At 41.8% G+C, this 27,593-nt stretch overlaps 1 protein-coding gene and 1 long non-coding RNA gene across 4 annotated transcripts in view; both read left to right on the plus strand.

Moving 5' to 3' along the window:
• Positions 1–27,593, plus strand: part of Tsc22d1 (TSC22 domain family member 1) — a 99,728-nt gene that overhangs the window by 15,357 nt on the left and 56,778 nt on the right. The gene's annotated exons all lie outside the window — the stretch shown is intronic.
• Positions 111–11,290, plus strand: LOC142835870 (uncharacterized). Its single transcript, XR_012907949.1, has 3 exons — positions 111–7,503; positions 8,593–8,760; positions 9,564–11,290. It is a non-coding gene; the product is annotated as an uncharacterized LOC142835870 (long non-coding RNA).

The following is a 27,593-nucleotide window of genomic DNA, read 5'->3' on the forward strand; positions in this document are numbered from 1 at the left end:
GATGTACTTGTTTCAGAATATCGAATGCTTGATACATACCTAGGGTTTAGCAGAAGTGCTAAGGATATGGGGGGGGGCGGGTTAAGATCTTCATGCGTTTTGAGCGTAGTAGATCTTGATGGCGTCCAGGTTAAGTATATACTCAGGTGTTGTTCCGTTAGAGTGTGCATGACAGCTTTGGCATTCAGATTAGTTGATGGATCACAGCTTTCAGTGCTCCCAGCATATAATGAGATAGATTTTTACTGAGAACCAGTTTTGACTTCAGACCTGGTATCTCACCTGTTTCTTCCACCTCTTAATTGCATGACTTCTGTATGTTAAGCTTCTACGTCCAGTTTCCTTGCCTGTTCTGTAGAGAGACCACACCCAAGTACTGTTTGGGAAGATTAACGGAGACAGCAGCCGGCTCAGTTCTTTGTAGCTGTGTATGATAGGTGCTCATACTGTGCCAAATAAGAAGCCCCCCTTGTAACATTGTAAATTAAAGAAGAAAGATTGCCTGCCAGGGTGAGACTCCTGCACCCCCACAGCCTGTTGAGAAGATGGTTCTTGGTCTTTGTGATGTTTGGTATAGTCCGCATCATCAGGATTATATGAAAGAACTTCTAATTTCTACAGTATAGGTCTATTGAATGCCTCCATTCTATTAAAAAAAAAAACCAACCAACCTCATTCTGTTCAATGGAGACAATGGGGTTGATTCTTTTCCTGATTCCATTCGCAAAGGACTATCCTATAACTTAGTAGGAGCTCGGGAAAAGTTCATAAAAGCCAAAGTTGTTACAAAACATGCCTTCCATTTTTCCTAATGGGAGCGAAGGGTGGGGGGAACCCAGAGAAATACAGTGTCATGTGGCAGTTTAATACTCCAAAGTAGAGTCATGTTCCAGACGAAGCGATCTGAAACTTTGTAAAGATTGTTTAGATGGGCACAGTGCCCTGACGACCATCTGTTCCGTTCTCAGCCCCATATGGGACGGTAAACCATCTCACAGAATGAATGGAACCAATCAGTTTGGCTTAATAAGATAATGAGTCAGTATCAGGCGTTTGCAGGTTCACAGATTCATTGAACTGAACTTTGATGTTCTCTATAAACTTTCAAAATGAGTGTTTTTGTAATACTAGTTTGTCACATGGGAAAAGGAAAGTTCTAGAGCACAGGGCTTTTGCCAAATGCTTTTTATATCTCTGAGCCCATTTCGGTCTACATTTATTATCCCACCGTAATAGTTGGCTTGCTTTCTATCCTGCTTTTGTAAGTATCCGTTCGTATCACTGTTGCCATGAGAACGCACCAAAGACGTGTTTGCCAGGGGCTTGGGAACATGCTTCCGGAAGGTGCTTCGTCGACACACCTTTGTAAACAGTCTGCAGTCATTAGGGATGGAATCTGTATGTGGTACTGTATTCTTGAGGAAAAGCCAAATTAGGTTACAAGGAGCTAGCTGATAATAAACAGAGATAAAAGAAAGCATTTTATTAACTTGATGTCCTTGGCTCATCATACTGCAGGTGGTGTTAGCTGAGCAAAGAGGGTATTGAATCTGTCTGTCAGTTTCCTCGTGCGTTCATTTGAGAACTGGAATACAAGACAGATACAAGAAAGGAGATCAGATTCTTACTTTTACTGTTTTTTGTTGTTTATTTTCTTGGTCTAACCTGGTCATACTACTCGTTTCTATAGCTCAGACTATATGAAGTACTTGCCGTGTGGTTCAGGCTAGCCTCCTGCAATGATCCTCCTGATGCAGCCTTCTAAGCAGGGAATTAGAGGCTCGAGTCACCATGTGTGGTTTAAGAATGCCAAATTTGGGGGATAAAAATTGAAGTCCTTTTTGACCTGAGAGATTTTAAAGAGGGGAAGAATTTATCATGGAAGATGTTTTGTGAAGGTAAAAGTTCCTCCGTGTTCAGTAGCATATATCCTGGGCTACCATAAAACTGAGATCTCCGGCCTTAAAGCATTAGGTGAACTCAAAATTGGAGGACAGAATGGATTTCTTTTTCTTCTTAGAAATGCCACAGTTTGGTACTACTCCTGAATAGTATACAGTCAGTGACTTTCCAGAACGTGTGAAGGATGCCAGATCGCTTCATTTTATTTTTTTTTAATTTTTTTTATTTTTAAATTATGTGCATGTGTACATTTACCTGAGGGCAGAAGAGTTTCAGTTCCCTAGGGTTGGAGTTGCAGGAAATTTTGGTAAACTCCAGATGGAGGTGCTGGGACCTGAATCAGGTCCTCTGGAAGAGCAGACGGTGCTCTTAGCTGCTGAGCTATCTTTCCAGCACCACACTGTTTCTTTATGGACATTTAGCTCTTGTCCTTGGTAAATGTGAAGAAAATGAGCTTGTGTAGCAAGGATTGAAACCAATAGCTCACGTGACTTGAAATTTTACTGGTAGCTGACACACTGAGAACTAAAAAGTTGGCCGGTCTGTTTTTGTTTTTGCTTTGTCTCCTGTATCAAGACTGGCCTTGAACATCTAATCTTCCTGTTCCTATCCTCACAAGTGTTGTGAACCTCCCTCCCTTTTTGTTTTTCTGAGACAGTGTCTCAGTGTAACAGTCCTGGCTGCCCTGGAACTCGCTTTGTAGAACAGGCTGGCCCGGAACTCACAGATCTGCCTGCCTCTGCCTCCCGAGTGCTGGGATTAAAGGTGTGCATGTGTGCTACCAGCCCAGCTGCCTCTTTTTTAAAAACGGCTTTTCACTATGTAGGCCTGGCTGGCCTTGAACTCACTAAGGACTGCTTTCCTCTGCCTCTGAGTGCTGGTATTGAAGATGTAGTCTATCACAAAAGCCCTAAATCGTATTTCTGGAGTTGTGGACTTGATGGTAATAGTGTTTTTTTCACCGTATTCTTTTTTGGCAGTATTTTCCTTTTTAGACATTAATTGTTAGCATCAAAATTTTGTTCTCAAAATGTTTGAAAAGTAGAAACAGATATGAAAGCTTTGAATAGTTAGCTTTGAATGGGATTTTAAATACAGAAAATCAGGTTGGATGTTTTTAGTGTGTGGGGGTGTTGCAGTCTGAATGCTGTGTAGGAGTCTATCTTGGTGAGCAGTAGGCAAACACAGACTTCTTTTAGTTTGTTATTGTGGACTTTCACGGTTCACAATGACATACTGTTGCTATTTCCATTAGGATTAGCTTTTACAGAAATAATGGACGAAATTATTCTGAAAAAAATTATACCTGAAAAAATTGATTTTTTTTTCTAGTGAGAATTACATGGGTATAGAAACTGGTTCAGGATTTTTGTTTTGTTTTGTCTTTTAATTTTAGCCTTTTGTTTTGAAACTGGAGGAGTGAAAAGCCTTTTCAAAAACTCCTATCCAGCTTTCCTTGTTATTTCTCTTTTACACAGCCTTACACTAATTTAGAAATTAGGAAGTTGGAACCAGTCTGTAAGATGGCCTTGAACTTTGACATAATGTTTATTCTGCTCTTTGTAGGTTTCAGTCTAGATTCCCATTGTACTTGGTAGTCATGTCTCTGGGATGTGCTTCCTCCCATGTTGGGTGTCATTGCCCATGATGTGTACCAACTCATTCGATGGGCTTTTGCTTTCTGTTCACCTGCTGTGTTCCTAGGATCAGATGGGGCAGAGTGTTGGTGCCAGGAACGGGAGGTGCATGCTTGCCCTCTGGCTTTACTGCTGAGTTGTTAAGTATTCTATTACTTGTCCTACTGTCTTTTGATTTCAGTGCCTTTGGCATCCTTGCTGCATCAGGGCATTTTAAGTTTTATTCTTCATCTTTTGTTGCTGTTGTTGACTAATGGCAGTTTTTGACGTAAATGGATAAAGATACCAAAGGAATTGATGTAAATGTAATTAATGAAACAAGACTATTACACGTTGTCTTTTTTTTTTCACTTTTTCTGCGTGTATTCATATAGTGTACAACCCAGGCTCCTAGGATAAAAAGAATATAGTAGAAGAGGTGCTTTATCTTAAAGTAATATATATTTCCAAGTCTCCTGACATCCTAAGGACAAAGCCAATACATTTATACTAAAAAAACATGCAGACATAGGAGCTGTTGGACAAGGAAAAGGTAGGCTAATTATAAAAGTCACAGTTGGGTAACTTGATCTAAAATGACTTTTAATTATTAGGGTGGATCCAATAGCCAGTTTTTATTGGTTTATTTTTTGGGGTTTTTTGAGACGGTGTTTCTCTGTGTAGCAGCCTTGGCTGGCCTGGAACTCACTTTGTAGAGCAGGCTGGTTTTGAACTCAAAGAGATCTTCCTGCCTCTCCCTCCCAAGTGCTCAGATCAAATGTGTGTGCTACCACTACCTGGAAAAACACGCTTTCATTTAAAAGAGTCAGACAAATTTAAGTATGTTTGTTTTGTCTTTCCTTTGACGTTGCCTTTTACTATTGGTTGGTAGAATTTAACGGTTTGTGATTGCTTTTTGCCTTTCATTCTGTAGTAAGTTGGCTGCTGTAAATATATCTCATGTTATGGATTGTTTATCTCTTTTCTTTTAATAGAACTTGGCATTTACATCTAGTGATCTGACTTCAGTCCCAGTAACATTTTGGACGGTAACTTGTTCAAAACGATGAGAAAATATAATGGGATTTTGTTAGGTGTTGAGGGGGTTTTGTTTTTTGGTAGGTGGTTTGTTTTGAGTTGGAGTCTATTTAGCCTGTCTGGTTTGGCACTTGGTAGGTAGCCCCGTCTGGTCTCACCTTCTGTCTCAACTCTGATACTTTGGATAAAGTCGTTTCCACTGGAATTAAAGCTGAACTATGTGCTGTCTACCTGTATGTTAGCCAGGAAACCCGGTGCTCACTTTCTTACTGTTTCAGCAAGCTTCGTTTGGAAAGCATTTACTGAATTACATATTCAGAGTGCCACACACTTTTCTACGGGCCGGAAAGACAGAGATAGTGCTTTTGTTTTTTTTTTTTTTTTTAAATACTCTTTTCTTCTGACAGCCAACCACGACTGTTTGTCCAATGGACAGAGGAATCTGGGAAGTTCATTTTCAGATAGAAGTTCTTTTGAACCAGTAAGAATCAGTGATAAAGTACGTAAGGCAGGCTACTAACTCGTTTCTGTTTTATTTTATAAATTACACATTTGTAAGCAGTGGTTTAAATTTAGGTCAGCCATGGTCCAAGTCTTTTCGGTCAAATCTCTCTCTTGGACTGGGAAGGACTGTGTGTGTTCCTAGCAGTAGGGAGGCAGAGGTAGGAAGATGAAGGCCATCCTGAGCTATGTGAGGCCCTAGCTCAAAAACAACAGAAATCATGTTATTTTAGTTCACTGTTTATAATTAACTAGGTATAGAAATGTTTAAAACGAATAAGCTCTATATCCTCATTATTTAATAATTTCGTACTGAGGACAAATTTCACAAATAACCTCATTTGATAGGCATTTCAACAGAGTTTCTCTTTCTCGGGGGTATGTGTGAATGTATATAACAATAAATAAGTAAGCATTTCTTTTTGATTGGACCATAGCTGGGTTTTTTGGGTTTGTGAGAGTCTTTAGAAGCGTAGATGGTTGCAGAGTACACTGACCACTTAGCCTGCTGGTGGAGACCTCCCGCCCCCATTTGCAGTCACATCGCAGCACCGTGGGTCTGGTTGCCTTTGCTTTAAAATTTATTCTCTAGTGATTACATTTGGTTCTGGCAGAATACTTAGTTCTCTCCCATTGAAGCAGCACATAGAGTAGCGGTTCTCAACCTGTGGGTCGCTACCCCTTTCGGGTCAAGCTGACCTTTCACCAGGGTGAAGGGTATCAGATATCCTTCATTGTCAGGTATTTACATTACGATTCATACAGTAGCAAAACAACAGTTACGAAGTGGCAACGAAAAGTCTTATGGTTGGGGGTCATCACAACATGAGGGTTTCAGCATTAGGGTTGAGAACCACTGTCCTGAGGAATGCTGTTGGGGAAAGCAGAGCGAGACTGTCTTCTGATGAGCTATAACATTGGTGCTCTTAACTCATGACCTTGTTTTGAAACTGTACATTTGATAAAATCATCAAATCCAAATTTTTAACTTGTAGCACTTTAAAGATCGCCAGGTTCCTCGAATGTTTCAAGTTTTTATTTAGCAAAATCTGTGTGTTTACTGATTGCCGAGTAAGTCTACTGAAGGCCTGATACCACAGGCAAAATAAAGAAGCATTCTGAATGGAATCTCACGTTGGGAAGTTTACAGATTGCTTGATTTCTTGAGCCAAGTCATACTGACCTTGCTTTGTAACCTAACGTAAAGGTTTATGGTTTTCTTTTCTTTGGCTTTGTTGTTTTGAAGCTAAGAACGTGTATTCTGGAAGGTACAAAAAATAAAGCTTTAGAGATTGTTAGTTTAAAGTTCCTGCTGAAGTTGTAAACTTAACCTAATGCTAAGCTGAACAAGTTGGTTCTAAACTTAAAAAGATTGTTGTGTGTTTGTTCAAAAGGCCCTTTACCTTTTTCTAGTTCTCACCCAGCTGTGTGTTAGGATTGGTTATTATTTGACAATTGGGGAGAAATTTGGAAAAATCTCAACCTTTGTTTATATTTCCAAATAATTTTTTAAAAAACATTTAAAAATTTTTTGATTGTTACAGTTAAATTTACTTCGATTTCAGTAATGTAGAATTCTTAAATAATTTTCAGTTTATATTGAAACAGTATCACAAAAGAGGGTTTGCCCATAAAATTAGTTAGAAAAAATTAGAGGGTTATTGTCCCGTAATGTTTGCTGCATATTTCTCTAGCACCTAGCTTGCGTTGCAGAGGTAGAAGGGGGGGTATGAGGCAGCTCTCTGACATGCTGTCCTCATAAGTTACCAGGAAGGTAACGCATGTGAGTAAGCTGTGGGATACTTTTTCTTATTCCTAAGACCTACCTAACCTAGAGTACGTTTGAGATATTCCACACTCAGGTCTTGGTTTTAACTCACTCCTTTGCTGTCGTCGTGCCCGGTCTCCCACCCCAGCGTAGTAATGGGACAGCACTGTTTAGAGCTCCCTGGTACAGATCCAGCTGCTGGGCTCTAAGGGAGGACGGGGTTTTGCCACCTGACTCATGGAGTGCTCTGTGGTTGTTTATCCCATGTGTCTTTCCTGGGTGGCAACTCTACCTTCTCTGTTACTTTCATTTTTTTTTTTTCATTTCTTTTAACTTTTAGGTAATTATAGGTTGGTTGGTTAAATTCATCACAGGTTTCTTTTTCCTGGGCCAGATTGTTTTATTTCTCATTTGTGCAGAGATTTGGATATGTTCCTAAGGAGAAGGGCTCAGCTTTCTCTTTATCGTCAGGCTTTTAAAATTCATTCTGAATGTTGTTAGATAATGGAGTAACCATTCCTTTTCAGCTTTGGTTTGTTTCCAAACTGGCTGCCAGAGCCAGGAGGAAGTGAAGGCAGTGTCACTAACTGTTGGTTACTACCTCCTTAATGCTGAGACTATACCCCTTGTTGGTTTGGTAGAGAACAGGAGAGAGCACAGTCCTCGTTCCACTAACAGGTAAGGAGCCCCTGTGATCATCACTAGTCCACACGAGAGGGAAATAACTTAGTAGAATTCTCCCCTTTCATTTACCCAAAATATAGCATGCCCCAGAAGTAGGACCCCTTGCTGACTAATCAGAGAGCAAGGACGAATGGCACCTTTATAGTCAGCGGAAGATCTTCAGATTCAACAGGAACTTATCACTCTGTACCACAAAGATGATTGGTCGTTTCCCCCAAGGCAAACTATTTAATCCCTATAACTTTAAATGCCTGCCTGCCTGCCTCTCTGGTTCTCCTTTCAGCTTCTCCTTGATCAGATGCTATGTGCTTTAACTTCTGTCCTACAGTAAAGCTATTTTCCAGGGTCTTCAGCATCATCTACTGTTTGCTGTGCTTTGATGCTTTAATTCCTATATTATGGCCACTAATGATTTATTCCTGGTTCCTCTTGGCTCCAAACAAAATGATCATGCATTTGAAAACTTTAAGTATCTGTTATCTATGAGCATTATCCTGCCCTCCAGTTACAAAGATGAATGCTGGAAAAGAAACCCTTGTCAGAGCTTTGAAATTTAACCTTTTTTGGCCATAATTTTGACCTATAGTGTGGATCAATCTCTCTAAAGTACTGGAATTTAAACGGTTAAATTGAACTTTTTAGATATTCCTGAAGTGTAGTATTCTGTTACTGTGATTATTCTGTTTCTCCTTTCTGATCCATCTTCTTCTCTTTGATGGAAGAATTAACAGGGTCTTTGATGTATCTGAGGTTGACTGCCTTCTCCCTGTCCCTTTAAGACAATTATGATCTTATTTCCCATCATAATATATGATTTTTTTTTTTTTGCTTCTATCTTCTATTTGAAGTTGAGTGGTTTGTCACAGAGTATGTTATGGCTTAGACCAGTACAGGTCCCTTCTTAATAGCTACTAAGGTATTAATCATTGTGGTAACAGACTTCTAAAATTCAAATTAAGATGGTACTCAAGAAAGTTTGTCCCAAGCTAGCTCCTTTTTGTCCTGAGGATAAGCCATTGCAAACTCAAAATGACCAGAGTATGTAATTTTTTAATAAGAATTTTTTCTTAAATCTATATTCAGCTCTATTCCAGTGCTTCTCTCCTCCCAGAGGTGCAAGGAGTGATCCTAGAGCCACAGATACAGCCAAGACCACGGAGAGCTTTTGACGTCAGGGGTCCACTTTCTCCACTGAACCCTTGGAGACAGAATATCCAGCTTCTGGAGAGAGTGGGAAAGGATAAGAAACAAGTGGGTGCTTTCCGTTGTTTACTTGGGTGTATGTAGAGTGGAGTGTCCTTAACGTTGCCCATTTTAATCTGTTGGTAATCTCCTTGGCTCCTTACGAGAACCAGATGGGACTGCAATCTTGGTTTTTCTGAGAGTACTATCTAGTGCCCATTCAAAAGACAAACTAAAATTGATTTAATTTCTCTCCAGATAATTAAACCAGTGGCTAATCTGGGGCAGATACATTATTTGGTCTATGCCTGTGTAGTTCACAGGAATTTAAGAAAAGCGGTAACTTCCCGCTTTGGCCTTTATGGTAACAGTGGACTGGATAGAGTTCTCTTAGAGTCCAGAAATTGAAATTCCTGTCCTTCGTCTTTGGGTGAGGTGAACATCTGAGATCTCCTAAGTTATACAGTTGAATGTCCAGGTGTCACCCTGCCCTGTTAGTGAGGACGTCTTGGTCTTTTCCTACTGTACATGTTAGGCCCTTCCCACTCAGTCTCTTAGGGGATGGAATGATAGTACTGTTGTGGCTTTACTGTCAAATGTAGGCTTCATTCTTTAATAAAGTAAATATGAAGGAACATAAGTTCTAAGATTTAATGTTCCTGAAAGTTATATGTAATACACTCCCAAGTAGTTTTCTAGTCCCTAGGAATGACTAGGGCATTAAGATGGTTCTTTCTTAGTCTCTTTGATGCCAGGGGTAGGGTGTGAGTCCAGGCAGTTCTCACCATCTACAGTGGGTAGAATGTGAAGTTGAAGTTGGTGCTTTGGCAAGTTTTCATTGTTTCCTTGGTGGCTTCCTTCTGTGACTCCAGGTATCTTGATAATGGGAGACCGGTTTATTTGTTCTCTAATTGCCCAGATTTCTTTCAACTGGTAAAACATCATACCTCTTCAGCAAAAGGAACTCTTCTAGCAGAGCCCTCCTGGATGGTGTGTCACACATGCCAGGACCTGCAGTGTGGAAGGCAGTGGTGAATGGACCCATGCATATGTCTACAAGACACAAGGATGAGCAGCACCCCATCTTGTTGCTTACAAACTTCTTAAGAGTCACTCTGCTTTATTTTTGGTCTGAAAATGGAAAGGCTCAAAGTGAAGTAATCTTTCATTAATTAGAGTTTTATATGGCCATAAAAATATTTCTTATTCTAAAGACTGAAATAGAGGAAGCTTGAGAGTCTTGTCTTTCAGAGCAGCTCTCTGTATCTGTTTCACTTCAAAAATTTGTGGGACTGAAAACCATTTTAATCAAGTAGGCGACCCCCACTTTAAAAAGAAGCAGAAAAAATATAAAAAGCGTGATAGGCCCTCTCCACCTCCTCCTCTTTGTTACCCAATGCTAAAGGGGACTAGCAAATAAAGGATGAACCCAGCTCAGCTCTTCAAGAGTCTGTTAATGTTAAGATGTACTCTTAGCTCATCTCTTGCTGGTCCTGAGCCTTATCTTATTGTAATCTGTCAGACTATAACAAAGTCTAGAGCTGTCTCAGACCAATGGAATCCTGTCTGTGTTCCTAAGTAGTAAGTGCCTGTTAGGTCTCCTCTGCACTGACGGCATAGACACGTGGATGAGGCAGAGCATTGGTGTGGGACCCAGCTAATCCAGAGTTCTGAGCCTGCCGGTGGGAACGAAATCACCTGTTGACAGGAGCTTTCAAAAGGCTGGTTTCTTTGGTTATCTACTAACTCTAGAAACCAGTCAGAGCTATTAAGGAAGACTCTTTAACAGTCACCTGATGCTGCCAGTTCCTTTTAATTTGGAGTAAGTTTTATAAGAAGAGAAATTGTAGAGTTAATAATAGAAAAACAACCGAGATGTTAGGCTCTCAAAGTATAATAGCTACATTTGCTAAAAATATAATCTGTTCTTAGTCTTTCTTGACTATAAGAACTATTTTTTCTTAGATATTATAAATCATTTTTCGAAAGTATAATCCTTAAAAGTACATGTTAAAGATAATTTTGAACGGAAAATTTCCCCCAGAGAACTCTGAATTCCCTTGAATGATTACAGTTTTGTATTCCTGACTTAATAAAATACTTTATAAGTACATATAAACAAAAACCAAATTACCTGACATTTTAGTAAGAACTCAGGGAACTGAAAGTGACATTTGCCTAGAAATTTAGTTGCATTCTTTAAACCACTGTAGAAACAATTTTATGGCCTTTTGTCTCAGCACTGAAGACAAAAAGTGGTTTAAGCTCGGGATCTCAAGCTTGAGTTAAGTTCACTCTGTTCTTAAGTATGCAAAAGAGATGTCAGTGCGGTTCCATTACCTCATGCACGGCAAGCTATTGCAAAGTGAAACTTTTTGTATGTTACTGTGTACTGATTTGTTGGAAATTTTAATTTTGATGCATTTTCCTTTCAGATTTTAAAGAACAATTTCGTGTTACAATATGCAATCTTATATCATTTCCGTGTTTATTTTATGAATATTAATATAAGTTATTTTTCTAGAATGATTAATTGTGTAATATTTGTATTATGTGATCATTTGAAAACTAATAAATATTTTCTCCATGGAAAAATGCACTTACTGATAAATGGCTGATTTTTGTTTCAGGAATAGAAAGTGAAAATTGCAATCATATTTTTAAGTGTAATTTAATGTGTCTTTTGCTAAGTATTTCTAATTTATATTGTCTTCCGTCTAACTTTTTTTGATAAAAAATTCCTCTAATTGTTAAGATTCTAGAGTCAGTATGATAAATAACAGGAGTAATTTAGTCAAATTTCTCAGATTAAATTGATCAAAATATAACCCCTTACAAAATAGTATACATAAATAGTCATAAATAGTCCGCTCAGAGCAGAAACCATTTGAAAATGAAGGCCGATCGGAGAACTACCCAAGTCATGAGTCATTCCCAAGAAAGGTGTTTTCTGTTTCCTGTTCGGCTTGAACAAATACCAGCTCCTGACTTCACAGTCTGTTGCTTTTAACCTTATCTAGACAGCGTGGATGATACACTCACTCACCTGAAGCTGGCCGCCAGAGCAGTCACCCCTTCACGTGCAGAGTCTGTCAGAACGAGGTTGCCTTTAGATTTGAAGTGCAGTTCAGAGCGTGGACTCCAGCAGTTTAAAATCACATAAGATGGAGCCCACCCCAGAAATAAAGCTCGAGACTCGACAGCCAGGGACTTTGGGCCTCCCAAGGAAGCAATACTCTGAACAAAATGAGTGCTATAAATGGATATTTTAATTTGGAATAGCTCTTACTTTGGGGCAGGGGAAATGAAGCCAAGTTTTTTTGGTTTTGTTCACCTGGTAAGTTTGGAAAAAAATGAGTCAAAGTTTGTACTAAAGTGCAAAGTTCCTAATGCTGGGATTAAATTGTTGTAAGGTTCACAGCCCGGTTCCAGCAGAAGGCTGTGTTTTCTCCACACAATCTTTTCTATGTGCATTGGAAATTTCAAAACCATTGTAAAAACAGTGGTGCAACAAGAGCTTTACATGCTTCTTTTACATGAGCTCTTCCTTCAAATACAACATTGCACAGTGGGAATGTTTACCGATATCTCCAGGATTCAGGCACGAGCTATGGCTTCACCACCACTGATGAGCTTAGCCGTAGTGCAAACATGATTTTATTTATTTATTTTTTTCCTTTTTGTCTGATGAAATAAAGGTTGGGTTTTTGGTTATTTGTTTTTGTTTTTTTTGGTTTTTTTTTTGTTTTTGTTTTTTTGAGGGGGATGGGTCTTTGGAAGCTGCTTTCCTATGAAAAGTCACAAGCCAGTGACTGGAAAGTACTGACCTTTGAACTCACAGCAGATGTGCGCACCTCTCATTTTCCTGTGCTTTGCCGAGCAGTGTGGATGCTCGAATGCCCCAAGCAAGGTCTTTTTTCATTCAGTTATTTTTGTCACCTGTGAAGATTTCATATTAATTGGGTTCTAAATGTGAAAAATTCCTGTTTCAAAGTGGTCACACAGGTGTCCTGGAGTTTTTCCACTAATACATACACCTAAGGCAAATTAGATTCTTAGGAGTGAAAGTTCTACAGAAGTTTGAAATGTGCCCTGGAGTTTTCAGACATTCTGGTGAAAGGGATTCCCAGCACAAGAGGTAAGGCACGGTCCAGATAGAGGAACCTTCAGGATGCGGACAGTGCAGTGGCTGCAGGTGACGTAAGCCTACCAGGTTGGCTGCTCTGCAGACAGGTAAAGAGGTAGGAAAGCAATCTTCCCAGAAACTTTTCCAGACTACAGAAATAGACAAGCCACAAATTTGCCTTTACATATTTGGGGTTTATTGAGAACTATATCAGACATTGTGTCTTCTTTTGTGCACACATAGCTTCTAATCTCATAAGGTACCAAGGCAGCTTCTGCCTTTTCCTCTGTCAGTGTTTATGATCCATATTTAATGTAGTGGGTTTTATTTGAGACACAGCCTTCCTGTGTGACACAGGCCATCCTCAGCTTGTGATCCTCCTGCCTCAGCCTCCTGAGGACATTACAGGTGTGTTTCACTGTTCCTGGCCTTTGATGTAGGGTTTTGCATCCTGTGGGACTGGGAAGGTCCTGCACCTGGCATGGGAGCTTCAGTATTCCTCCATTATTGCCTGGCTTCAGTCTGCCTGTGTCTTCCTGGTTCTCTTGCTTCACACTTACGATTCAGAAAAATACTAAGTCTTTATTTTGGTTGATAAATTAAGGGGTTTTACAAGAATTCACTTAAAGTAACTTGGGAATCCTTTATTTCCAAGATTAAGAAATAATATCTAATATATAAGAATAACTGAAAGGAGAAAGTTATGCCATTACATTCTTTAAGGACAGCTAAATAGGCTCAAAAATTTGAATGTTATTACAGTACTTAGTATATCTGAGAAATTAATTCTCACCTATGGATGAGATGGGAAAACAGGTTAGACTTTTTCTTAAGATCTCCAGTCAGTGTCATTGACTCATGAGGTACTATAGAAAACAACATGATCTTACATCGCATTTGAGTTTTCTTAGGAATTCCAGCTTGTTGACATTTTGTTTCTACTTAAAAGGATTTTTTTTTTGTTCTACTTTGAATGTAAACCAGAATAATTGCTGATAAAATCAGTCACCATTTCATGGCTCTGGTTTAGAAATAGTTTGGGAAAAAACTTGACCCAGAATTTGCTCCTGTGTACTTTTTAAGCTTGACCTTCAAATTGACCAATTTATCACCTCTCTACAGGCTTCTTGACTGATATATAGAAACAGTATATATAGCATTTCTAATTCCACACCATTGATAAATAATAAATGTGTGGAAGACTCGGCTACAGCTGGGACGTAGGTGTCGTATTACCAGGTCTTGTCCCGCTTCTGGATAACAAAACAGGTTTGGTCCTTTTCATACACGGCAGTCTTGTACATCCCCTGTCGTCTGAGCCCCCTTTCCACTAGATCAACCCCTACTCGTGAAGCATGTTTGAGAGTCTTAAGTATAGCTCTGAACATGATTTGTTTTTCCTCATTGTTTCTCAGTGTTTATCCCATCACAGCATAGATGTGTCTGACTTTTAAAACCTGACCTTGTTTGTCCACAGGCTCCTCTTGTTTCCTTGCTCTGACACTTAATTTCATTAGCTAAGGCTTTCCTAAGCAGATAATGTTTATAGTGATGCACAAGGAAATTATTCTGTTTGTAAGAACCAGGTCAGTAGTCAAAGACTGTACAAGGTGCATAATTTATTAAAAGAAGAAAGTTCAGGTGACAGCTAAGACCTTGGAAAATCAGATTACAAAGTATAATCTCCATTTAAGGTCTTTTTGGTTTGCTTGCTTAGTTCTGACATCAATAACTGAATTATGTATTAAGTGACCTATATAATATAAAAACGTTACTTTTCAGGGTGTCCTTGCAGACTTAAAGGTTAATCAGGCCTTTTGGATCCAAACTGTTGTTACATCCCTGGCATTGAGAAGAAGTTAGGCTTGTGTTTAGTAAGAGAATTACAAGTGAGAAGCGGTGCTTCCCTGGGACAGTTTGGGAAGTGTACCAAAGCCCTGAAGATGGTGAAGAAGGAGACATGGAAACCTGAGCTCCAGTGCAAATGCAGTCCTATGCAGCATACCGAAGCGGGCCTTGATGCTCCACAGGGCAGCATCCTTGGAGCCTAACAGTATTTGTAGTTGCCAGTTAGAATAGTTTTCCACCAGAATAAAAAGTGACCTCCAGGAAGACACACGGCACTTACCAGTCTCGGGAGTACAAGTGGGTGCCCAGATCCACGGATGCTCAAGTGCCTTTTATAAAATGACAAATGTGTGTGTAACCACCCGCATTGTCCCATGTGTTAGAGATCGTCTCTAGCTGATACACTGTCGGTGTTGAAACCCATAGATTCTTAGGAATAACAACAGAACAGGACCACACGTGTACAGCGAGACACTGTTTGCCCTCTAGTGTTTTCAGTCTGAAGCCTTGGAGCCATGGGTACAGAGGAGGCCTGTGTCCTACTTTAAGGGAGATAGAATTTTGGAGAAAAGAAGAATACTGTTTAGGTACAGGTGACACCCTTTTTGGGTCCTTCACCGATGCTTAGCCAACAGTTCAGCTAACCTGTGAGAGTTAGTATTGCCATTTTATATGCCAAGCAACTCCGAGGTTACAAAACCTGTCCAAGAGCATGCCGTCCGTGGGCAAAGGAGATGGCATTTGAAAGCAATCTGTTAATCTAAAGAATTCTAATGTCTTTGTTTACCAAAAATCTTTGCCCCTAAAAGGCCAATTCTCAGGACAATTTTCAGTTAGAACTGTAGTACCAGGTCTAAAAAGGTGCACTTAGACTTTCAAGAGCTATTTTGGAATAGTAGGAAAATGTACCAGACCATGAAGTGGCCATCTCCTCTGTACTGCCCTTCCCATCTTATATCAATGTGGCACACTTAAAACTGATGAACCAACTTGGGCACCTTGTTAACAGTCTACGTTCCTGCCCCTGCTGTGTCCCTTGCCCTATTGCACAATGTCACAGATGGACTGACAGCATCAGAAGAACTTCACTGCCTTAGGAGCCTCCTGGGCTCTCCTGCTCACGGTGTGACTGGGTCTTATGGTAAGCCTTGCTCAGCTCCATCCTACACAAAGTGCCAGACTGTTCCCAGGCAGGCGCTTAACTGACTGGGCTAGCCCCCAACCCAGGAAGGATTTTATCTATACTGATAGTTTTTGCCTTCACCAGCAGTGACTGTGTTGTGCAGCCCCACCTAGGTGGTGTCTGGTTCTGGCTGTTCTAGGGGTGCGGTAGTATCTCACTGTTTCAGTTCATAGTTTGCTAGAAATATTCCATAAGGTCCTTTTCATCTCTGTTAGCTTCTTTGGTCTTAGGTATCCAAAGGGTTTTGCCTCCTGGAAAGTCAGCTAATTGATTTTGCCAAGTGTCTGGTGTGTTTTGCATACCAGTCCTTCATCAGATGTATGTTTGGCAAAATTTATCCCCAGTTCTGTGGCTTGTCTTCAGTCTCTTTGATGATGTTCTTTGCAAAGGGGTGTTTCCTTTGTATTTGTTTTAAGGAAAGTCCATCCTGACACTTTCCCTTCAATGAGTCATGATTTGGTAGTGTTTATAAAACTTTGTTGTAAATCTGTTCACATAGATGTTTTTCCTCTTGGGTATCTCCCCAGAGTTTGGCATTTTACAAATGTGAGGCTTTTCTCCCTGAGTTGCCCTTGTTGCTGTCCCTGGTTTCTTCTCTTACCTTGCTGCTTTGTCCCTGGTGCTCTGCTACCACCTTCGTCTCAGTACTGACGCCTCAGGGAAGATTGGGAGCCATGGTGGTGCTAGCGTTTGCTTATCTGCGGCCTGGCTCTATTTTCCGTCTTTGCTTTTCCAGGCCAGGCCTCATAACCTTTCAAATCTCGTAGTCTCCACCCACAAAATAACCTGAAGAATTTGATTGGCTGTGTTGGATCTAGTGTCAGTTTGGGATGAGCTCATATCCTGAACAGCTTCAGTCTCCCTTCCATGAAGATGGGACCTATCTCCGTTTTCATTTTTCCTTGGCACTTTTTTAGTCTTTGCCCAGGTCTTATATGAGATAGCGTTTTACAAGATTCAATTCTCATTTTAGAAAACGAGACAAGGTCTTGTTAGGTAGCTCAGACTAGCCTCAAATTCAGCCTTCTGCTGTAGCCTCTTGAGGTCCTTGATAGATGTGTACCGCCCATTTTTACTTTGTTTTAATGTAACAGTGAAGCGATTTCTTTTTAAAAAAATTTCAATGGCTCATTGCTTGAAGTGCTGTCTTGTCTTGTTCTCTCGCTCTGCACTCTTGCTGCAGTGACTTGCAGAGTTGAGCTCCCTCCCCCCATGTTCTCAGGGACTTTCAACGTGTGGAGTGGTATCTGGGGACAAAGACAAGTGTGATTTGTTCCTCTTGAATCTACCTTTCTTTTCTTTTACCCATCGCCCTAGTTAAGACTTCCATCTGATGCTGGATAAGTGGGAGAGATGTCCTTGTCTTAGTGTTAGGGAAGGCGTTTTGAGGTTAGCCGTAGGGTTTTGTAGGCACTCTTAGTGATTGACTTGCTCCCCGTTCCAGTTTCACCCGTGCTTTTAATCCTGAGTTGATGTTGAATCTTGACAAATGCATAAGAAGCATTTGTTAAAGGGGCTGGAGAGATGACTTAGGGGTTTAATAATGCCCTTGCTACTTTTCCAGAGGAACCAAGTTTGGGTTCCAGCTTAAAACTGTCTCTAACTTCAGCTCTAGAGGACCAAATGCCCTCTTATGGTCTCCAAAGGCTCCCACATACTAGTTACACATAACACAGAGACACACAGATTAAAAAGCCATAAAAAGCACATCTTTGAAATAATGAATACCTGTTCTGTGACTGATTTTTCTGCTGTTTCTTTTTCCCATTAGTTCTCTTCATTGGCATCTGAGTTGAGCCAGCCTTGCATACATCAGATGGCAATAAATCTCATTTGCCATGGGTTATAGTTCCCTTTATGTGTTGTCAGATTTCATTTGTCAGGGATTTTTGCCTCATTCTTGGTAATTTCCCTTCTTGTGTTACCTGTGTTTTAGATGCTAATGTCACACTTAGCATCTAACAGGTAGCAGTTTCTACCTGTTTCGTCTTTTTGAAGAGACTGCGTGAGTACACGTGGGCACACCACACATGTCCACAAGCCAAACAAACGGTAGAGAATATTGTTCCTTAAAGATTTGGTTGGGTACAGGTGTACAGTTTTCAGTATCTAGTGCTTGCTTCTGTTTGGGAAAGTTACTAATTACTGCCTTCCTTTCTTTAGTAGGCACGGGTCTGTCCATTTAGAAACATTTCCCCTGTGTGTTAGTATGTTGTGTCATTTGATCTATTTCATCTAAGTTGCCAAAGGAATAGCTTACCAATGCTCTCTGTCCTTTTCGTGTCTGTGGGATCATGTGGTCTCAGGTGTGTTGCTAGTGTGTTTTCTCGTCCCTTGTTGGTGACAGTCAGTGCATTGATCTAAGAACTAGACTTGGGTTTTGTTGATTTTCTTGATTTTGGGTTGTTGGATTTCTGATCAAAAAATTTTACCTGCCTTTTGCTTTAGGTTTACCTTCCTTTTCTGTATCTAGTTTTCCTAAGATGGAAGTTTAGATTATTGAATCTTTTTCCACATGAACATTCAGCACTATAAATTTCCTTAGGTATTATTTTTGTTGCACTGATCCAGAGGTCTTGATGAATTGGTTGGCATTTTTTTTAAAAAGATTTCTTTATTAGGTATCCAGTGTTCTGCCTGCATGTATGCCTGCATGCCATAAGAGGGCACCAGATCTCAATATTGATGGTGTGACCCACCATGGGGTTGCTGGGAATTGAACTCAATGCTCTTAATCTCTGAGCCATCTTTCCAGCCCAGTTTGAAACATTTTTGAGAAGTTTTGTTTATATTGATGTGTGTTCAGAGAACGGCTTTCTGGAGTTGGTTTTCTGGGTCCACCTCAGATCCCCAGGTTTGTCCAGTCGGAGTCTTGACATGCCGAGTCATCCTGTCAGCCCCTAGTTTGAAACAGTTTTTCTTGAGACCACTTCTTTGACCTTTGAATTCATGTTGAGTTGCCAAGTACTTGAGCTGACTGGAAATTAGTGGTGAGTGTTACCTTGCCTTAGGTTAATTTCATCAAAGAAAACATTTGAATTCTTTTGCGTTTGTTGCATGTTTTACTGCTCAGGATGTATGTGGGCTGGGTGGACGTACCATGCTACAGAGGAACTTCAGTTCTTCCTCTGGGTGGAGTGGCCTGTAGCTGTCATTTCGGTCCTGCCGGTTGATGGTGCTGTTAGGTTGTGTCTTTACTCTCTGATAGGTCTACTAGTGACTTAATTCATGTAAGTCTTTCATGGTTATCGAGGATTTGCTTGTTTTTCCTAATATTTCTATCAGCTTTTTCTTAAGTATTCTCATGTTTTTAGTCAGGCACATATATACTACAGATGTTTGCATCTTAGACTGCGACCTTTTTAATCAGTGATACGTAGCTATATCTTGACTCTTTTTCTGTCCTCCAACCTACTTTGAAGTGAATATAGCTACTTCCACATTCTCAGGTTTTCTTTTTAAAAAGATTTTTTTTTTATTATGTGTATGTGAGAGTCTGCGTGTGGTTTGGGCATGTGGATGCAGGCACCTATGGAAGACTTTGGGTGCCCAGGAGCTGGTCTTGAGGCAGTTGTGAGTCACCTGACTTGGGTGCTAGGAGCCAAACTAGGGTTTTCTGGAAGAACAGTGAGTTTTTAACCACTGAGGCAGCTCTCTAGCCCTTAAAGTTCCTTTTGTATTGGATGGTTGGCCTTAAGCTCAATGTGTAGTCATTGATGACCTTGATCTTGTGACGCCATACTTGGTCTATGTGAAGTTGGGGCACAAACTCTGGGCTTCGTGTGTGATCAGCAAGGCTTTCCGCCAACTGAGCTACGTCCCCAGCTCCCCAATTTCTTTTGATTAGTGTGAGCATGGTATCATACTATCTTTCCTCTACTTTAAAAAGTGTGTTTCTGAGCGTAGGCGCACATCTTGGGGCATGTTTGGAAATCAGAGGACAGTGTTCGGGCATCAGCTGTCCCCTTTTATTTTCTGTTGAGCTGCATGCTTTAGGCTAAGTAGCTACTCTTGAACTTGGCGATTCTGTCTCTACCTGCCACCCCCCCACCCCCCCATGGGGATGCTGAGACTACAGATATAGAACGCTGCATCCACCTCACTCAGAGGGGCCTTTTACCCTATCTCTCCAGCCCCACCCTTCCCCCTGCCTTCTGTGTAGGAGCTCACTTTGTAGTCCCAGGCTAGCCTCGAACTCAAGATCCCTGGCGCTACAAGTATGCACTGCTATGCCTCCCTCTTACCGCTCAATTCCTAGTCTGTGCGTGCTTTTGAATTCAAAATGTCTTGTAGATCGCACATATTTGGATCTTTGTACTTGTTTTCCTGGGAGCATTTGTCCTTAAGGGGCTTACTTACACAGCACTTGCAATGATGGCTGAAATAACTTTTTATTTTTTTTATGTTCTTTCCATATTACTCTGCCACCCCCTTCTTCTGTAGTAATCAAACATTTTATGAAATTCTACGTATCTTTTCTGCTAGCCTTATCCTTCCAGGTTTTAGTCCTTGAATTTACAGTTCCGTGGATGGCAAATCCACCTCAGGTAACTGACTCTTCACATCCTGAGCCCTGCAGCTGCCTTATCGTGGACGGCACGCCGTCTTGCGTTCACTTTTCCATAGTGGTGCCGTCGCCATTTCACAACGACTCAGACCAGCCGAGAACGGTAGAAATAACTTACATCGTCTCACTGTCTCTAAGCTCTCCTTTCTCTGTGGAGATGTTTGTCGCTCTCCTTTTACAGGGCTTTTCACATTCTCAGGCACATTTTTGTGGCCATTTCTCCGTCTCTTCTTGTCTGCCAAAGTGTTGTTTGACTTTTCAAGGGCAGTTTGGCTGGACCCAGAATCGTGGGTTCCTACTTTCTGTTCAGCCTCTTAAAGAATATTTCACGGCAATCACCCTGCTCGTGTGGCCCCTGGAGAAATGCCTGCCACTCCCAGTTTCATATCTTCAGCCTTTTCACAGAATCACGGAAGCATCCATCAGCTAGTTAGTGTTAGAATCGAGCTACACTGTGTGGGTTGAGCCCATGCTGGCTGGCGTCTGGACAAACCCTTTCCCCTCTCGTCGCCATAGGGAATCTTCACTGAGTGGGGAGGCTATTCTGGGAACGTAGCTGTGGTGATTTTTCCTTCTCCAGAAGCCTGAATTTTGTATGTTCTTTACCACCAGAACCTGGACGTGTTTCTGCCATTAATGATCATGTAGGTGTGAGTTCCCCACAGGGCTGTGCTAGGGTTTTTTCTCTCCTAGTCCCTACTAGCTACTCTCTCGTGCCCTGGTCTGCACCAGCTGTGAAGGTAGGCAGCGGTTGCCGCTTCTGCATTTGCCTGTTCAACTTGGTTGAGCTGGAAACCCAGAGTCAGAACCCTGGTTGAGCTTGCCTTGACTCTTATTTGGTCCCCAGCGTGTAGGAGAGCTGCTTCACCTTGGCAAGTCACCACTGTGACTGAATTTATTTAGTCTTTCCTGAGCATCCTCCCTCTATCCCATGTGCCTTTCCAAGAACATGAGAGGCCGAGCTGCTTTCCTCCCCATCCTCCTCTTTCCAGAGCTCCAATCCTTGTTCTCTGCACTTCAGCTCTGACTCTTGTTATTCTACTATCAGATTGCCCTCTCTGATAGATATTTGCTATGAGTATCTATTTAAAAACTATGTGTTTTTAATTTTTTAACTCTCTCCCTCTCCCCGCCCCTTTGTGTGTGTGTGTGTGTGTGTGTGTGTGTGTGTGTGTGTACGTGTGCAAGCATGCACCAGTGAAGTGCCTCACGGAGGCCAGAAGGGGTCGTAGAGCTGGAGTTACAGACAGTATCAACCATCCGCTGTGGGTGCTGTGTTCTGCTCTGTAAGAGCAGTCTGCGCTCTTCGCCGCCACGCCATCTCTCCAGGCCCACGAGTGTCTTTGTGCCTTCATAACCACATTTTAATAAGGCAGGCGTATTTAGCCTGAGGGTTAGGAAATGAGTGGAAACCACAGGCGCTAATAACTCTGACAGTGTCCCTCGGAGAGAACGTCTCATGTGAATTGTTGAGTCTGGTTGGCTGGTTCCACCTGTGATTGGGACCAGAGGGTGGTACAAAGCAGCTCACCTTATAGTGGACTTGAAGCAGAAAGCCAGGCGCCATCTAAAGAAAAGAAACCAGTGCGACCTTTCCCTCTCCACCAGTGTCTCCGGTCTCTGCCCTTTGCTCTTTGGTTCCCCAGAATCTGTTTGTGCTGTCACAGTTTTCCAGATTCTGTTTCCTCTTCGGTGTGTTCCATCCTGGCTGTAGCTTCCTGCACCACTGACCACTCTTGTTAAAGTCATCAAGGTTCCGTGGCCCCCAGCCCACCCCACGCCAAACACAGGAGAAAACGGCCTGCTCCTACTCTGTGTCTGACCTCGTACGAGCCCAGCCCTCTGCTGAATGACCACGTCTACCTTCTGAGGTGCACGTTCTTGGCTTCTGGAACTGCATTTTCTCCCCAACTCTTACTAGTGTCTTTCCGGTTGTCCTTGTTATCCCACCCCGTCCAGAGTGTACCTCAGCTCGTGGTGTTCTCTGTTCTCTCTGCATCTATAATGGCTTTACCCAATCTGGTGGTTCCCTTCTGCTAGCCATCCATCAGTTTTTAATCTGCCCTTCTGAAATCCTCACTCAGGGGAGAAAGGTGATGTCTAGCTAGCCCTTGGCTGTTTTCTGGAAGTCTGCCTCATCTCAGAGTAGCTCCTAAGCCCTTCTCGGCTGTTGCCCCGTTACTCTCTTGTCTGAGGTGGCATATTTGTTCCAGCTAGTGAAGCAGTTCTGTACACAGACAAGTAAGTTGCGCGATAAAGTTGAAAATACATGTTAGTCACCCCGCTGTGACTCTGACTCCCATTGGTCACCTTACTGTCTCTAGTCTCTAATTTTGCCTGACTTGAGTGAGGGGCAGACTGGCTGTTTTTATGACCATAAGGCTGCTGGCTGCATTTTGTGGCAGATAACTCCTTTCTATCATGCCACGGTTTGTTTGTGTATTGGATGACATCTTGGTTGTTCCCGGTTTGGGGCTGATAAGACTAAAACCTACATGAATATTCGTATCCTGCTTTCTTTATGAGGCCCCAAGTCTCAGTTCGTGTGGGGAAGTGCCCGTTCTTGACTTTGACTCTATAGCACCGTCTGCCACCATCTTGTAAAGTGGCCATTTTCCCCGTGTCCAGCCCGATTTGTCTATACATACTTGGAGGGGGGAGGTGAGGACTAAGAAAAAAAAACGGACAAGAGACAGCAGATGAATCAGGCAGGCGTCCGGTGAGTATGGCAATCCGCCCACGTTTATTTCTTATAGCCATTATGTGCCCCTGTCCAAATGGGGAGAAGGCAGGAGACTTGCAGAAGCCCACACCATCTCTTTCTGCCTTCTTGCCAGCTGTGGCCTCCAGTTCTGTCGCTTGACGTTGTCACCATCATCTGGCAGGGCCAGTGTGCGATCCTGTCAGCCCGGGCTGTCATGTGGCCTTTAGCCATTTCAATCTGCAGTTCCCTGGTCCATACTGGAATCTCTGTCAAAGTCTTGTCTCCCTCTCTTTGGTGAGATATTTATAACTTTTTAAATAAGTTGTTTTCTTAGCGACTCCGAAGAGTCCTAGTTCAGCGCTGCTTCTTTACCTGATGGCTGATACTTCCTCCCATCCTGTGGCTTGTTCTGTCATTCACTCCGCAGAGCCTGGTAGAAGAGAGGGGTTTAAGTTTAAATGAGCTGTGCCTCATCAGACTTCTCTTTAATGCACCATGAGTTTGATTGTTTCTATTAAAGTAACAACAACAAAAAATTAGCTTCCAAATTCAAGGGTCCCAGCATTGTCAGTATTGCCTGACTTCCTAAAGCCCAGAATGTTGTCAGGCTTATCTTTGTCTAATAACTTAGCTTGAAGATGGTTTATATGTGTGTATGTGTATGTATATATACATATTTTATATATGTGTGTGTGTGTGTTTCTGCCTGCCTGTATGTGCACCCTGTGTTTGTAGTTACCTGTGGAGTCTAGAAGGCTTCAGATTCTATGGATCTGTAGCTAGAGGTGATTGTGCGCTGCCCCATGTGGGTGCTGGGAACTGAACTTGGGGTCCTTGCAAGAGCAGCAAGTGCTCTTAACCATTGGGCCACCTCTCCATCTTGAAAAAGTTTTCTCTAGAACTGTGGCTCCCCCAAACCCCTCTTCTCTCCAGTTACTGGTATACACACGCATGTATATACACATGTATGTATGTACATATATGTGTGTGTGTATAATCTGGGTGTTTTCTTTTTCAAGACTCTTGGCATCTTAAGAAAGTGATTAGCACTTTTTAATATTTCCATTTTTCAAATTTTCTAGAACTGAAAATCTAGACTTGTTTCTAACAGAAAGGAAAGTATCCAAACTAGATTGGTGGGTTTGGCTGTCGTGTGTCAACTGTAGGCTGGGATGGTTGTTACCTGGCAAGCTGGTAAGGTATTTTTGATGAAAAGCCTTGTACGTTCAGGTGAGCCTGTGACTCCCACATGCTTCCCTGACTCACTCTCCCTCCCCCTAGTGCTTTTGATTTAGAAATAAGATCATTGTCGTATTTGTATTTTCTCTGCTGTGCTCCAGCCCTGGGGGTGACAGTGGAGAGTCGCTGCAGTTACAGCTGTAGAGTTCCCAAAGAAACATAAAAACTCCTTTGGAGCCTTTAGGGCGACCTTCTTGCTAGGAACCTGTGTGACAGAATCTCTTGGTAGTCTCACATTTAATAATTTGGAGTCAATCCCTTCAGCCTTTTTCAATCACTTAAAATACGCATGGCGTGAGTCATGGTTTTGACGTCATCTACATTGTAGCTCTTTTGTTTTTCTTGCTTGAATTGTCTTGCTATGTGGAGCAGTTTTGTGACAATTGTGAGTTTAATGTGTTAAACCCCCCCCCACACACAACTGAATAATATATATTTCTAGAGCACAAACTGCGTTCTAACTGATAATCTTGTCTGCAAGGCATCCCTGGGAGAACACAGTGTAGGTTGAAGTCTAGTACTGTCCCGTATTCAGGCACAGACAAGTTTATTTTAGGGAAAAAAAAATATCTATAAAAGTGGTTAATAGGTCTCTGATCCTTTCCAGCTTTTTGGAAAACTTTTAAATATGTCTTTTTTTTTTTTCTTACTAAAGTTAGAGAGAGGCACATTTATTTTTACACTGAGGAAAATTTCTGTGCAAAATAGGTTGTTACATGTTTCCTAAAATTTCTAATCACAAGGCAGTTAGTTTTCCCTAAGTACTTGTTAGGGAAATGGAAATATCTTAAGTATGTACTTCCCCAGACTTGAAGTTCCCCAGCCCAACCTTCCGCCAGCGTTTACCTGTCGCTTGTCTCTTTTTCCATGGAAAATGTGAGTGTGATAATAAGGGACTGGTTTTTCATCAGTTTTGTTTTTTTGTTTCCTTTTTTGGTTTCTCAAGACAGGGTTTCTCTGTGTAGCCCTGGCTGGCCTGGAGCTCACTCTGTAGACCAGACTGGTCTCGAACTCACAGAGAAGTCCACCACCTCTGCCTCCCAAGTGCTGGGAATTAAGGCGTGGGCCACCACACCTGGCCTTTCATCAGTGTTTTAATAACAGTCCTGTGGTGATTGGGTTTTCTCATGTGAGCTAATAGCCCAGCTAGCATTCCTTTCTCGGATGACTGTTTCTAGTAGGATGTGGTTTATTCCCATTTTCTAATTAGCATACCCTTCCACAATCCAGCTCAGCTCCATCGCCCTCCGTGGATGAACTAGGTGGGTAGCACGGCTTTGTGTTTAGATTGTCGTCTTCACCCACTCCACTGAGAAGGTCAAGTTATTCAGAGATTATGCTCAATGAATTGTGTCCCTTGAGAGCTCTATTAAAAATGAACAGGTTTATATAAATTAAACTCAATCTTCCAGTGAAAAATTAGATGCTACTTATTGGATGTACTTTGGGCATCACCTTCATGTTTTTAATTTTTTGGGGGGGAGGGGGGGAGCTGTTTGTTTTTCAAGACGGTTTCTCTGTAGCTTTGGAGCCTCTCCTGAAACTAGCTCTGGTAGACCAGGCTGGCCTCGAACTCACAGAGATCCGCCTGCCTCTGCCTCCCGAGTGCTGGGATTAAAGTCATGTGCCACCACTGCCCAGCCTCATGTTTTTAATTGTTAGAGAACCAGATTTGTTCCCTAGATTCATTTTTACTGCTGTGTGTGTGTGTGACTTGGATTTTTTTTTTTTTTTTAAAGCTCACCACTCATATTGTCTGAGCAGACATCAGGGACTTTCTCTTGTCACTCTGACATCTCAGTACAAAACAGAGACAAATGGCATTTTTAAATACTCATTTATATATAACGTTTGAATTAAAGTAATTTTATGAGGAAGTGGCAGTATGGTTTGTGGCCCTCCGAGCCCGGTGGCACCGAGCGTGCACCTCAGCTATCCAAGGTTTGTGTGAGGTGCATTTCTCTGCTCTGACTCCAGTTTGCTCTCCCTCCCAATCTGAAAATCTTAAGTTTCCATCATCTTAAGAGATAAAACCCTAGCCCGGGGAGAGAACTCAGTATGTGCGGCCAAGCCTGCTGGCTGACCTGCGCTCCTTCCCTAGTACACAGGGAAGGAGAGAACCGGTTCCTAGAACTTGTCCTCTGACCTCCTCACACTTAAACTTAGAAATAAGGGTCTAAAACATTTTTCTTTAAAGAAATAAAAGCCTAATATGAATGGGTTCATAAAGCAGTTTAAAATTCTAATTTTGACTTTGGAGTATTCAGATGAGGTTTTAAGAATTACCTCTTTGGTGTGTTTAATACAAATCCCCTTTATTATTATTTTCGAGACAGGGTTTCTCTGTAGCTTTTTGGTTCCTGTCCTGGAACTAGCTCTTGTAGACCAGGCTGGCCTCGAACTTCCAGAGATCCGCCTGCCTCTGCCTCCCGAGTGCTGGGATTAAAGGCGTGTGCCACCACCGCCCGGCTTGATGCTTATGTTTTAAAGCATCTATTCTTAAAGATCTCTTGGCAATAAAATGCTAGAGGAGCACTTACCCCTGAACTGTTGAAGCATTTTCTTTACAAAGGGGTTAACAGCATGCTGTTAAGATTTATGCTGTGTAAGAGAAAAACCAATAGCCTAGCTTTTATTAATTTATTTTTTTATTATTTTTACGTGCATTGGTTTCTTGTCTGTGGGTATGTCTGCATGAGTGTCAGGTCCCCTGGAACTGGAGTTACAAGCAGGTGAGCAGCCATGTGGGTGCTGGGAATTGAACCCTGGTCCTCTGGAAGAGCAACCAGTGCTCCTAACTGCTGAGTCATCTCTCCAGGCTCTAGCCCTGGCTTTTACATCACACAGTCTTTTCAAGTTATTTACACTACGTGACTGGTGAACTATAGAAGAGAGGAACTTTCAGCTCCGTCCTCTCACTTAAAATGTCCTCAAGATTCCTCTGTTTAAAGGTCTCCCGCATGCATGTGCACAGATCTGTGTCTGTCAACGACATGATGGGTTCCTGGACCATGGCACCTGTCTCGGGCTTCTCTGCTCAGTGACGTGTATATGGCTCAGTGAGTCCCCGGGTACTTATAGTGGCTCTCTGTAAGGTTTCAGGGAATCACTTCAAGTTAAAGTGGAAGTTACAGGTACACAGTGTTTCTGTAAAAGGAGGAGTTGTTAGTGAGTTTCTATCAGTAAAAGTTGTCCCCATCACTTACATACACACTGTTTAGTCTACTTTAAAAAC

Source organism: Microtus pennsylvanicus, chromosome 15 (assembly GCF_037038515.1).
Source record: "Microtus pennsylvanicus isolate mMicPen1 chromosome 15, mMicPen1.hap1, whole genome shotgun sequence".
Classification (NCBI taxonomy): domain Eukaryota; kingdom Metazoa; phylum Chordata; class Mammalia; order Rodentia; family Cricetidae; genus Microtus; species Microtus pennsylvanicus.